The 13,279-nt window shown below is 43.2% G+C and overlaps 1 long non-coding RNA gene across 1 annotated transcript in view; it reads left to right on the plus strand.

Moving 5' to 3' along the window:
* LOC130281766 (uncharacterized) overlaps nt 1-4,978 on the plus strand; it is a 64,158-nt gene extending 59,180 nt beyond the window's left edge. The window contains exons 2-3 of the long non-coding RNA XR_008846100.1: nt 3,442-3,471; nt 4,758-4,978. This is a non-coding gene — a long non-coding RNA (uncharacterized LOC130281766). The remainder of the gene's footprint in view (nt 1-3,441; nt 3,472-4,757) is intronic.
* The last annotated feature ends 8,301 nt before the right edge of the window (nt 4,979-13,279 follow it).

The raw sequence follows: 13,279 nt of genomic DNA on the forward strand, positions 1-13,279 counted from the left end.
TCTGCCGCATCCACAAGCTGATGTCTTTATGATCCCATCGCAAGGACGGGCGAACCGCCATCCTCTGCCTGAACTGCTCGTAGACCCTATAAGCTTCACCCACCGAATCCAAGTAGCAGAAGAGGCCGGAACAATGTTTTGGATTCTTCTCCCCTACCACACTCGCCAAAATTGCAAAGGACTGCAGCCAATTGGAGAAGGTCTGCTGTATCAAACGATACCACCGACACTCCTCCTCCTCCTTCTTCTTACTCTCATCCGGCTTCACTATACCCAAGTTAAATTTCTCAAGTGGAAGCAGCGAAAAGATCTCCACATACTCCCTCCTCCAGATCTTTTAGTGCACCTCCGCTTTAAAATGCATCCCCAACGGACCCTAAAAGGAAACACACACCTCCCCCTAAGGTGCAGAGACACTGCCGGAGGCCGGCACCACCGCCTGCGCCCCGGCCACTACCCCCAACCCAGCAGGCCCAAACACATTACCTGGCCCCTGCTGTACCACTGGCGCCCGAACCCCCCCCAAACTACTCCCAGCCTCCGCCACCACTGCAGGCAATCTTGCCCCCGCACCAGCCGCCACAGGCCCCCCAATAGACGCCCCCCACACCGCTGACGAGGACCCACCCCCTGAGCCCTCTAGTGCACAAAAGAGCCTGCATTCCCACAAGAAAACTATGCAACCCCGCCAAAACACCCTCCCCCCCCCCCCTCACAGGAGAACCAGAAAAGGTGGTACATTCACCAGACCCACTGGCTGCCACCAACCCAGCAGCCGTCTCTCCCGCAAGGTGCCGACTCTGGACATTCCTCACTTGACTCACCATGGGAATTCCAGAGACCAGCGAAGTCCGCCCGCAACAGCAGATCCAGCAGAAGAAGCACCCGGCAGTCCAGAAGAAGAGGCCACAGCTGTCCCAGGCATATACACCCCTGTAGATGGAGCAGCAACCAATCCAGCAGCAGAAGCTCCCGCCGTGCCAGCAGCAGCTACAGCAGCACCACTAGGTCCAGGAACTGCATCCTCATCCGCAGCAGGAAGGGGCAGAACACCCCCGTCGTCCAGCTGATGTCACTGGGGGCTATCCCCCTCACCCCTGTACAGTGAGTCCACATCACCGCCAACCTCATGTCGCACATCATCATACCGCCAGCCCCCGGCTCCCCGGGAGGCCGCGGTGCCACTCAGCTCCCTGGCCTGTGGCGCTAACAGGCCAGATAAACGCCACCTCCCATCCGACTGCATAGGAGCAGGTACAGCCGCCGCACGAGCTGCAGGGATCCACAGAGCTAGCCCCTCCTTGGAGACCTCACTACGGGGGTGGGCCGCTGACAACAGCTCCATACATGGGGCAAGGACCGCTGCCGCAGCATGCCAATCCCCGCCATCCTCAACCCCAGACCGCCCGCGGGAGGACCCCTCGGACCTACCCACACCTAGGGACTCAACCGCTGGCATCTGGGACCAGGTGCAGCATCCGGGCTCAGGTGTGCAGAAGGACGAGAGCGCCGCCCGCTGACATGGCAATTCTGTCCGGGCGTGCAGCAGAAGGACCGGCCAGTGAGGGGAGGGATCTGGGACTCCAACCAACAGGGACCCCTCCGGAGCACCTCATCCCGCAACCGCCTCAGCAATGCCTCGAGGTCCGCCATCACAGTAGGGAGCTTCATCCGCCAACTTCGCTGGCCTCGTGTCGACTGACCCCTGCCTCAGCCCCCTCCCTTTTAAACACCTCCTACTAACTCCTCCCCCAACATCCCTTACCACATGTCCAGCCCCAGTCTCCCCCTGTCATGTGCCCCTCTGCTCCGATGCTCTCCACTACAGGGCTTCCTTGCACACTCGACCACCCCACTATACACTGTTAGGATGCCTGATCATTGCCAGGGATAGCACTCAGCAATGTTTGGAAGTCCCATAGAGCAGTATTTCCCAAACAGGGAGCCTCCAGCTGTTGCAAACCTACAACTCCCAGCATGCACAGACAACCAAAGGCTGCTGGGAGTTGTAGTTTTGCAACAGCTGGAGGCCCCCAGTTTGGGAAACACTGCCATGGAGAGTGAATAGAGCAGTGGCTGTGCATGCTTGTTATTGCTCCATTCACTCAGGGACTTTTGACCTCTGTTCTAGAGATTGTTGGGGGTCCCAGTGATTGAGCCCCCACAGATCAGCTAGTTATCCCCTATGGATAACGCATAACTTTAAATCTTGAAATAACACCTTCAAGTTTAGGTTATAAAAACCAGTGTCATGCCAGGACAGTGGTTTCACACATTTTAAAGGGGTACTCCAGTGGAAAAAAATATATGTGTTTTCAAATCAACTGGGGCCAGAAATTTAAACAGATTTGTGAATTACTTCTATTAAAAAAAAATCTTAATCCTTACAGTACTAATCAGCTGCTGTATGCTCTAAAGAAAGTTGTGTAGTTTTTTCCAGTCTGAGCACAGTGCTGCCACTGTCCAGAGCAGGAGAGGTTTTCTATGGGGATTTGCTCCTACTCTGGAAAGTTCCTGATACAGACAGAGGTGGCAGCAGAGAGCACTGTGGTCAGACTGGAAAGGACTACATATAGTAAATTCTTCTGGAGCATATACAGCAACTGATAAGTACTGGGAGGGTTATGATTGTTTAATAGAAGTAATTTACAAATCTGTTTAGTTTTCTGGCACCAGCTCATTTGAAAACCTTTGTTTTCCACCAGAGTACCCAGAGTATTAAAAAAAAAAAAAAAAAAAAAAAAAAAAATAACACATTGGTAATATTTTTACTTAAATGGGCACTGTCAGAATCAAAACTTTTTATATGTTTTACATCTTGGCAAAATATTGACCTCTCTAATATAGTTCATTAAAAAAAAGTATCTCCTATTTATAAAAAAAAAAAAAAAAATGACCACTAGGGGTCCCCATACCATCCAAAACATAATCTTGTCCAGCTGCAACATCTTCTTTTGTCCTGCTGAAGCACAGGCTGGAACAAAGTCCAGGAAGTGGGGGTATTACTATCACTCCTCTGTGCTCACCCCGGTCCTGTCTTACCAGACTGCATCATAATAACAGAGAGGAAGGTTTACAGAGCAGCCTGCAGTGATTGGATGAAGAGACCCAGCACAGCACAACAGACTCAGGGAGGAAGTGAATGCATGTAAGGGAGGACTCAGTGCTTGCCTCAAACACACTCCTTCCTGAGCAGTGGATGTCAGAATGAGTGAGCAGCAGAATGGAGAGATTTGTGAGCCAAATACAGAAGCTAAAAGTAAGAAAGACTTGTAAAGCATCTGCATGGCCTAGTAAGCAATATATATATTCTGATATATGACAGGTATGACATACATGGTTTGTGGTGTTTTACTTCACATTTAGTGTTTGGTTTTTGTATCCTTGGCAAAAAAAAAAAAAAAAAAAGAACATTCCATTTAATCTGGTATTTATTCACAGGCTCCACACCTAGCAGAATCGACAATTCCGGTAAGCCTCTTATATTTTTATTATATGCACCAGTACCATGTAATACAATGTCTCCCAACCAGTGTGCCTCCAGCTGTTGCAAAACTACTACTCCCAGCATGGCGGGACAGCCTTAGGGTTGCTGGGAGTTGTAGTTTTGCTGAAGGCAGGCTTGTTTTGCCAATTGTAAAACTGACCTATTTTCTATATTCTTCAGGTCATTGTAATTATAGAATACCAAATTTATGTAGGTTTTATAAAATGTAATACTTTTTAAAATATTGAAACTTTAAAAGAAAAGCTTTAAATCACAATTTTCTGACCCTGCCTACAGGGTTGTATGAGGGATATTTTTTACAGTGATCTGTAGATTTTATTGGTATTTTTTGGTGTAGATGGGACTTTTTGGACACTTTTTTACTTCATATTTTATGGGATGTGACCAAAAAATAAAAAAATAAACATCAATTTTGAGAATTGTATATATATATATATATATATATATATATATATATATATTTTATTTTTTTTTTTGTTTAAATTGTTCATGTCTGCTGTTAACAGTAGATTTATCAAGGCAGACACACACAGAATTGGATTGGCTCCCCGTGATCACGTTCAGGATTTTTATTGCAAACACGATTTTCATGTAGAAAATACACAGCATGTTTGGCCGTAAACTTGGAAATCATTTGCGTATTGCTCCAATGCATTTAAAATAGAATAATATATACAGCTTAGCTGAAAGTGGGAAACAAATAAAAGAAAGAAAGTATGATTGCAGGATCAGACAACACATGTATTTGTAGTCTGTTACCACGGAGACACATACCTTTACATAGAAGCTGTATACACTGAACAGATGTAAAGGTAGACATAGACTTTAAAGCCGCATTCACACCACGATCTGACCTTCCGATGCACAGATACGATTTTGGAAGCTCGAATCGCCTGAAATCGTATCCGTGCATGGATAGGTACGGACAAATACGGAGCCATTAACTATTATGGGGCTGCGGACCCGATCGTAGTCAGCTAGTGACTACGATCTGGTCATTTTCTCAGGGGAGCCACTTTTTACTCTGACATGGTCTGCCACGATTTTCAGTCCAAGTAAAAAAATCGGATCCCCTGAGAAAATGACCAGATGGTAGTCACTAGCTGACTACGATCGGGTCCGCAGCCCCATAATAGTTAATGGCTCTGTATCTGTCTGTACCTGACCATGCACAGACGAAGTGTAATTTCTAACTTCGGTCACTTAAAAATGTTTAATAAAGACATTTAATTCTTTTGTTTAACACCAGCAATGTCTCTGAGACTGGCAAATGGAAGTCGATGTGTTGGTCGGGTGGAAATCTACTATGATGGAGCATGGGGAACAGTATGTGATGACCTTTGGGATCTCACTGATGCAGAAGTGGTATGCCGCCAAATAGGTTGTGGAAAACCCATCTCTTTTCACGTAAATGCCTATTTTGGGCCAGGAAGAGGACCTATTTTTTTGGATGATACCAACTGTCTAGGAAATGAAACATACGTGTGGAACTGTAGTCATCGAGGACTGGGGAAACACAACTGTGGTCATGCTGAAGATGCTGGAGTTACCTGCAGTGGTACATTGTGACGATAAGATCTTATTTGTCTCTTGTAACATTACAAATGTATTGTGATGATCTTCATAAGTTTTCTATCTACACAAAGCAGTTCCAACACTTGAAGGGGTACTCCGCTGGAAAACATATTTTTTTTCAATCAACTGGTGCCAGAACGTTCAACATATTTGAAAATTACTTCTATTTAAAAATATGAATCCTTTCAGTACTTATCAGCTGCTCTATACTACAGAGGAAGCTTTTTTATTTTTGAATTTCCCTTCTGTCTGACCACAGTGCTCTCTGCTGACACCTCGGTCCATGTCAAGAACTGTCCAGAGCAGGATAGGTTTGCTATGGGGATTTACTCCTGCTCTGGACAGTCCCTAAAATGAACCGAGGTGTCATCAGAGAGCACTGTGGTCAGACAGAAAGGAAATTCAAAAAGAAAATAACTTCTTGTTCTTAGCTGTAGCTGATAATTACTGGAAGGGTACAGATTTTTTTTTTTTTTAATTGAAGTAATTTATAAATCTTGTAGTGAGAAACAGCGTTCGGCACAGCCAGCCATGTAGCCTGTGAATCGCTCTTGATGAAACAGGTGTGTGTGTGTGTGTGTCGCCACCGGTGGGGTGCTCAGCCAGGACAGAGTCAAGCATCAAACGTGCAAGAGAGCATTAGGAAATAAGCGGCACTCACCACGTCCGGCAGACAGGTCACAGCCATATCATGCTTCCGCACTTCGTCAGACTGACGAAGTGCGGAAGCACGATACGGCTGTGACCTGTCTGCCGGATTCTCCGGCGTTCCTGTCTCCCTGCACCAGTATGTTTTACTGCAGTTTAAGAAATAAAGAAGTTGTCGCTAGCTTGGACGTGGTGAGTGCCGCTTATTTCCTAATGCTCTCTTGCACGTTTAATTTATAAATCTGTTTAACTTTCTGGCACCAGTTGAAAAAAAAATATATAAAGGTTTTCCAGCAGAGTAACACTTTAAGATATTTAAATACTGATCTACTGCCTTTGAAATATACCTTTTATAGAGAAGCTGATAATGTGTTCATGTTCATGCACAGCGAGAGGGCAGCATTAAGCTCCTCTTCCCTAAGCAATTCTTCTACCGACTTATGGCTGGTGGGGGGACATGAATCGAATTAATTACCATAGAATCAATATAGAAGTGAAGAAGGAGGATGTTGCTGCTGGAATGAGACAGAAGTAGTGGCACACACAGAGATGTGAAATTACAGGAAAAAAATGCTCAGTACTGCTCTATAATGACTTCCATGCTGCTGCTGCTTCTGAGGGTGTGTTACAGAAAGTTAGGGAAGCAGGATTTTCCCCTGCATGTGTGTAACCACACAGAAAAAGGAAACTTGGTACTTATTTTCCTTTAACCCCTTAAGGACCACGGTTTTTTCCATTTTTGGACTTTCGTTTTTTCCTCATCAACTTCTAAAAATCATAACGCTTTCAACTTTGCACCTACAGACTCATATGATGGCTTATTTTTTGTGCCACCAATTGTACTTTGTAATGACATCAGTCATTTCACCACAAAATTTACGGTGAACCCAGCAAAAAAATATTTGTGTTGCAAAATTGGGGAAAAAAAGGCATTTTGTAAGTTTTGGGATCTTCCGATTCTACGCAGTGCTTTTCTCGGTAAAAATGACACCATATATTTATTCTGTAGGTTCATATGGTTACAATGATACCCAACTTATATAGGTTTTTCTTTATTTCACTACTTTAAAAAAATTATAACTACATGCACCAAAAGTAGTATGTTTAAAATTGTCCTCTTCTGACCCCTATAACTTTTTTATTTTTCCGTATATGGGGTGGTATGTGGGCTCATTTTAATTTTTTTAGAGTATGCAAAGAGACCAAAAATAAAATTTTGGACTTTGGTATTTTTTTTACGTATGCGCCATTGACCGTGCGGTTTAATTTACATTATATTTTTATAGTTGGGACATTTATGCATGCGGCAATACCACATATGTTTATTTTTTTTCATGCTTTTATATTTTGTATATGTAATTTGAAAAAAGGGGGGTGATTTGAATTTTTAATAAGGAAGGGGTTAATGTGTGTTTTTTCAACTTTTACTAATATTAGTCTCCTTAGGGGACTTTTAGGAGGAATCATTAGATTCCTCATACAGATCAATGTGGTTCTGCCAGGCTTTATCAATGGGAAAGCCGGGGCAGCCGCAGCAGCAGAGGTAAGCCCTCCGGCTACCTCCATAGTGGATCGCCCACCCTGCGATCGCGCTTCTGGGGGAGGGGGGGGGGGGGGGATTGCAATGGTATTACAACTTGGCTTTATTCACTTCAATGGAACTGAGCTGCAGAACCATACCCAACCTGGAGACAGACAGGTAGCGGTCTTTGAAATAAATTATCTTTGTTTCTCTATTCCTGGATATCCCCATTAACCCCTTAATGATGCAGGACGTAAATGTACGTCCTGGTGAGGTGATACTTAATGCACCAGGATGTACATTTACGTCCTAAGCATAACCGCAAGCATCGGAACGATGCCCGCATCATGAGCGGCAGGTCCCGGCTGCTGATCGCAGCCAGGGACCCTCCGGTAATGGCAGACATCCGTGATCCTGCGGATGTCCGCCATTAACCCCTCAGATGCCGTGATCAATACAGATCACGGCATCGGCAGCATCGCGGTCACTAAAAAGGATCATCGGATCGCCCGCAGCGCTGCCGCGGCGATCCAATCATCCAGGATGGCAGCCAGAGGTCCCCTCACCTCCGCAAAATTGCGGTTTTCTTTCTAATTTCCCCACACAAATAGTATTTTTTTGGGCTATACATTTTATCATAAAGTGAGTGATGGCATTACAACGGACATCTGGTCGCACAAAAAACAAGCCCTCATACTAGTCTGTGGATGAAAAATATAAAAGAGTTATGATTTTTTGAAGGCGAGGAGGAAAAAACAAAAACGTAAAAGTCCTTATGGGCTGAGTACTTAAGGGGTTAAATAAATTCCCCACACCATGGTATAAGCCTCTTATTTCTCTTTTTACTTCTAGATTCAAATCCAATTTCTTACAAGGCAGCAGGTACAAACATTTATCTACTTTTTATTATAGCATCTATTACACAGGTTTAGATGGCCGCACACTATGATGACAATTCTTCTGTCTGTGAAGAATAAATAGTAATGAAGAAGCGTTTCTGCAGAAGGCAGCAGAACTGCATAACAGATTGTTGTTAAGGGGCTCTCCAGCTTCTCTACTAGATCAGGGAATCAGTACAGGATCACGAGTTGTTACAGAAGAAAGGTAGTACCAGAAGGAGAAAAGCCAACAACTAGCCGCTTCTCCTTTTCCTTTCAGATATAGCCCTCTAGTGAATGTAAAAAGGCAAGCCATTCACAAGCATTGGTTCTATATGGAAAAGAATCCTGCATATATAGCAGATCTAGGAACAGAAAAACCTTAAAGGGGTACTCCGCCCCTGGACATCTTATTCTCTATCCAAATAAGATGTCTGATCGCGGGGGTCCTGCCACTGGGAAGCCCTGCAATCTCCCTGCTGCACCCATCGTTCGTCTAGAGCATCGGGTGCAGTGCCAGAGGCTCGTGACGTCACGATCGCGCCCCACTTGTGACGTCATGGCCACGCCTCCTCAATGCAAGTCTTTTGGAGGTGGCATGACTGTCATCATGCCCCCTCCCATATTCTTGCATCGACGGAGCATGGCCATGAAGTCACGAGTTTCCGCCCCGCATCGCCAGTGGCCCGGCACGGAGCAAACTTCGCTCTGTGCATCGGATGTCTGGGGTGCTGCCGCAGAGATTGCGAGGTCCCCATTGGCGGGACCCCGCGATCAGACACCTAATCCCCTATCCGAAGCCCCTATCCTTCGGATAGGGGGTAAGATGTCTAGGGGCGGTGTACCCCTTTAAAGGGGTTCTCCGGTGCTTACACATCTTATCCCCTATCCAAAGGATAGGGGATAAGATGCCTGATCGCGGGAGTCCCGCCGCTGGGGACGCCCGTGATCATGCACGCGGCACTCCGTTTGTAATCAGTCCCTGGAGCGTGTTCGCTCCAGGTCTGATTATGGGCGACCACCGGGCCGGCGGCGTGTGATGTCACGCCTCCGCCCCCGTGTGATGTCACCCTCCGCCCCTCAATGCAAGCCTACGGGAGGGGGCGTGATAGCACCGGAAGTATAGCCACACCAGGAGGAAACCATAAGTGTGGAAACAGTTGTTGGTATCCAAACCTACTTCTTTGCAGACATACAGTCATAGGAGGGTCTCGATTAACATACATGACATCATATGCTGCAGAACTAATTTCCTTGTGTGCGCCATTATTTGTAAATGTAGATGATTTTGTATATGGAATACTACATGCTCAATGAACATATGAATCACATATATATATATATATATATATATATATATATTTATATATATATATTTATTTATTCCTTAAAGAGTACCTGTCATCAAACCATATTCTCTAAACTAACTCAGATTATATTCCCTAACTATTCCTAACACCCCTCCTGCCCTTAAAAATTTATTCCGAGCTTTACAAATCTCTGTATCATACCTTTCCCCTTCCTCACATTGTGTGAGCTCCCAGCAGGAGAAAGTGGGTGTTCCCCAGCAGGCGTGACATCACTGAAGCCTGTGAGAGCTGTGCCCCGCACGCACTTCCTGGGTTTGGTCTCCTGGCAGGCCGGGAGGAGACCAAACTAACTGTTTGAATTGCTTCAAGGAACAGAACAGAGCCACCTAGTGGCCGATTTTTTTATCATATTAAAAACACATTAAGGTTGATAATTTTAACAGCAAGTAAATAGCAAAGTGTCTTATAATTACATAAGGAACAATATAAAAAGTTTAGTTTGGTGACAGGTACTCTTTAAAGTATGGGAAAAAATCCCCTCATTTTATACAGCATGATAGGGATGAACATGAAGAGAATCTTCAAGTATTGACATTTTGTGCATTGAAAGAGTTCATCCTATGAGCAGCATAGATAGATGTCAAGCTTTGCTTCAAACTCAAAGTAGATTCTTAAAGGGGTACTCCCCTGGAAAACATTTTTGTTGAACAACTGGTGCCAGAAAGTTAAACATATTTGTAAATTACTTCTATTTAAAAATCTTATTCCTTCCAGTACTTATCAGCTGATATATACTCCACAGGAAGTTCTTTTCTTTTTGAATTTCCTTTCTGTCTGATAACAGTGTTCTCTGCTGACACCTCTGTCCATTTTGGGAACTGTCCAAAGCAGCATAGGTTGCTATGGGGATTTGCTCCTACTCTAGACAGTTCCTAAAATGGACAGAGGTGTAAGCAGAGAGCAGAAAGGAAATTCAAAATGAAAAGAACTTCCTAGGGAGCATACAGCAGCTGATAAGTACTGGAACGATTAAGATTTTTAAATAGAAGTAATTTACAAATCTGTTTAACTTTATTTCACCAGTTGATTTAAAAAAATGTTTTCCAGTGCAGTACCCCTTTAAGATTAATGCCCAAAGTAATTATAGGCCTAATGACAAGGTAGATTTAAGTGCCCTGCAGTATTATCCCGTTATGTTGTTTTTAATTGATTTTAAATTATTCAGTGTTGTAAAAGCAAGTGTAATACCCATTTATTTATTTTTGTATTTTTATGTTTAGGTGTGTATTCACACACTAGTTTGTTCTGAGCAGTTTGCTATTCTCCCTGGATTGGGAATAGTAATGCTCAAAACCAATGAGATCTCGGGTGTGTCTATTTTAACCTTCATTCTCAGTTAGTTAATTTGTGCAATAATGCTACTATGATGTCTGTTTGTGCAATTCACTTCCAAGTCTGCTTCAGCATGCACCTTGTATTTATCCTGTGATATATCTTAGTTTTAGCCATGGTTTAATAGTCTTGTTTATTGTAGATTTTAGTCTGTTACATATGTCGGTTTTAGGATTACTATGTCCGTTCTTCTTAGTCTGTGTTCACACTGTTTGAGTCTAGTCTAGTTTTACCTGTGCTCTGTATGTAATAATTCCTGTTTGGTATCCTGGAGTCTATTTAGACTCATCTGGTTCTGGTCTAGAGTTTCGTGTATTATATTTCTGTTTCCTACTGGGTCAGCATCCTGATCACATAATGAAGTGTGCCCGCTGGCCAGTAGTCTATTTGGCTTTATTATAATGGCTACTTCTTTTGTGGAGTGGGGTGTCCAGTTTGTTTGTTCTGTGTCCCAGTGTGAACAGTTTCCTTTGTTCCTTATCAGTTTAGTGTTCTAGCTTTCAGTTCTTCTGCTCATCCCCTGCAATTCTTGGTTTCTGCTGTATACTCATTCCATACCTAGTCTTGTTCATTTTATCATGTCTGCCACTTATCTGGATTCCGGTTTGTGAACTGTTTGTTCATACACTATATTCTGCCCTGTTAGTATTTGTATCCTGTCTGGTTTATCTGTTCTGGTTTTTGTTTTCCCGTTTCTGTTTCTGGCCTGTGACCGGCTATGTAAATTATTTGTTTTTACACCACTGCACTTTAGTGCAGGGACCGGCTACAAGTTGTTGATTCACCGCTTAGGGTGTATGGGCAAGTAGGCAGGAGAGTGTCACTAGGGACAGCTTAGGGCTTACTCTCCCTGTCCACCCCGTCGGTTATTACAGCAAGAAGTGCAGCTCTTGTGCTAAACAGATATATACCAGAAATAAAGTAAACCTAGACACTGAGCAACGAGTACCACTCATTTTTCTTCTTTGTAGATTACATAGAAAAAGAGAACTTGGTACTTACCGTATTTACTTTCAAAGAACTATAAGTACTTTTTTTTTTTTTACTTCTAGATTCAAATCCAGTTTCTTCCAAGGAACCAGGTACCAAAAAGGAATCTACCTTATAGCATTTATTATACAGACTCTCATCCGGTTTTGTTAGCAGAAGAGTATGCTATTTGCATAGCACAGTGCACCATTCTCATTGCGCTACAGGCCTTCTATATCACTGCTCTACTCGTCTTTTCCATAAAGCAGAAATGATATCTTCAGCAGCACCCAATACACTATGAAGGACATTCAGATGAATTATAAGGAAAAAGCTAAGTAAGAAGGGGAGGAGGGGATTTGATAGGGGAATTCATCTTGCGTCATTCGCACAGGAGAGACTTAACAAATATATACACAGGAAAACATGTACTGGGCAGTAAAATGAAAGTCCTCACTATGTAAAAATCGATAGTTGGCGAAATAAAACAAATTACATTGCAGGAATATTGCTGATGAGACAGCATTATATGTACTAAAAAAGTTTTTTTCCCATGGTGTTGCAGGACTAAAAAGGCTCCCCCCCCCCCCCAAAAAAAAAAAAAGAGTTGATCCAGTGATCAGCAGATTGTCATAGATCTGTTGTGTGTGATTCTTTGTGATCAGCTGTTATTGCCAGGAGAATCTACATCTGGCTGTTTTATAAATGACTGCCCATTATCAAGGGAGACACTAGCAAACTCATAGCGTACTGATAATATACATATAGTTAGGTGCCAGGGGATAATTCCCCACTAACCCTCAGGTTGTCAATGTCGTGGACACACTATCAGTGGTTGTATCTGGATTAATAATCCTGTGGGCACTAATTGTGGAGGAAATGGAGTATATAACAATTACCAATTATGCTGGGCACTGGTGGTTAGTAGTGAAGCAGGAACTAATCTGTGAGGTGCACTAATCCCATGTACCCCCACGATTGTATGGATTAGTCTCACTACAATTAGAGGAGACATAAATTGTCTATTTATTAAATACTAAACTTTACCACTGGACTAGTGTTGTCCACAGGAGCTGTGATTATAATTAGTGTGTCTATTATTCACAGAGTGAATTTTAATTTGCAGCCAAATAAAGGTTAAGTTTTATAGGTGATTGGATATAAGGGCTTTGGTGCCCACTGGGCACAATTTTGTTGTGTAGAGTTTATTTTGGCTCCCTCCCTCCCCCCTTTGGGCAACATTTTTGTGTTATGTACTATATTTGATCTACCTGTTAGCAATCCTTCTAATAAAAAAGGAAGTCAAATCTATTATAAGAACAATATTTTATCTATTATTATAAAGACATTACAGAACACTTCACTTCAAACATGTTTTATTAATTATAGATGACTATGTGAACTTCCTATTAATTTGCAGCTTCTGTTATAATATATAGGTAAGGTCCATTTTCAGCAATCTGCACCACCCGTTGTT

The sequence above is a fragment of the Hyla sarda genome, chromosome 7 (genome assembly GCF_029499605.1).
Source record: "Hyla sarda isolate aHylSar1 chromosome 7, aHylSar1.hap1, whole genome shotgun sequence".
Classification (NCBI taxonomy): domain Eukaryota; kingdom Metazoa; phylum Chordata; class Amphibia; order Anura; family Hylidae; genus Hyla; species Hyla sarda.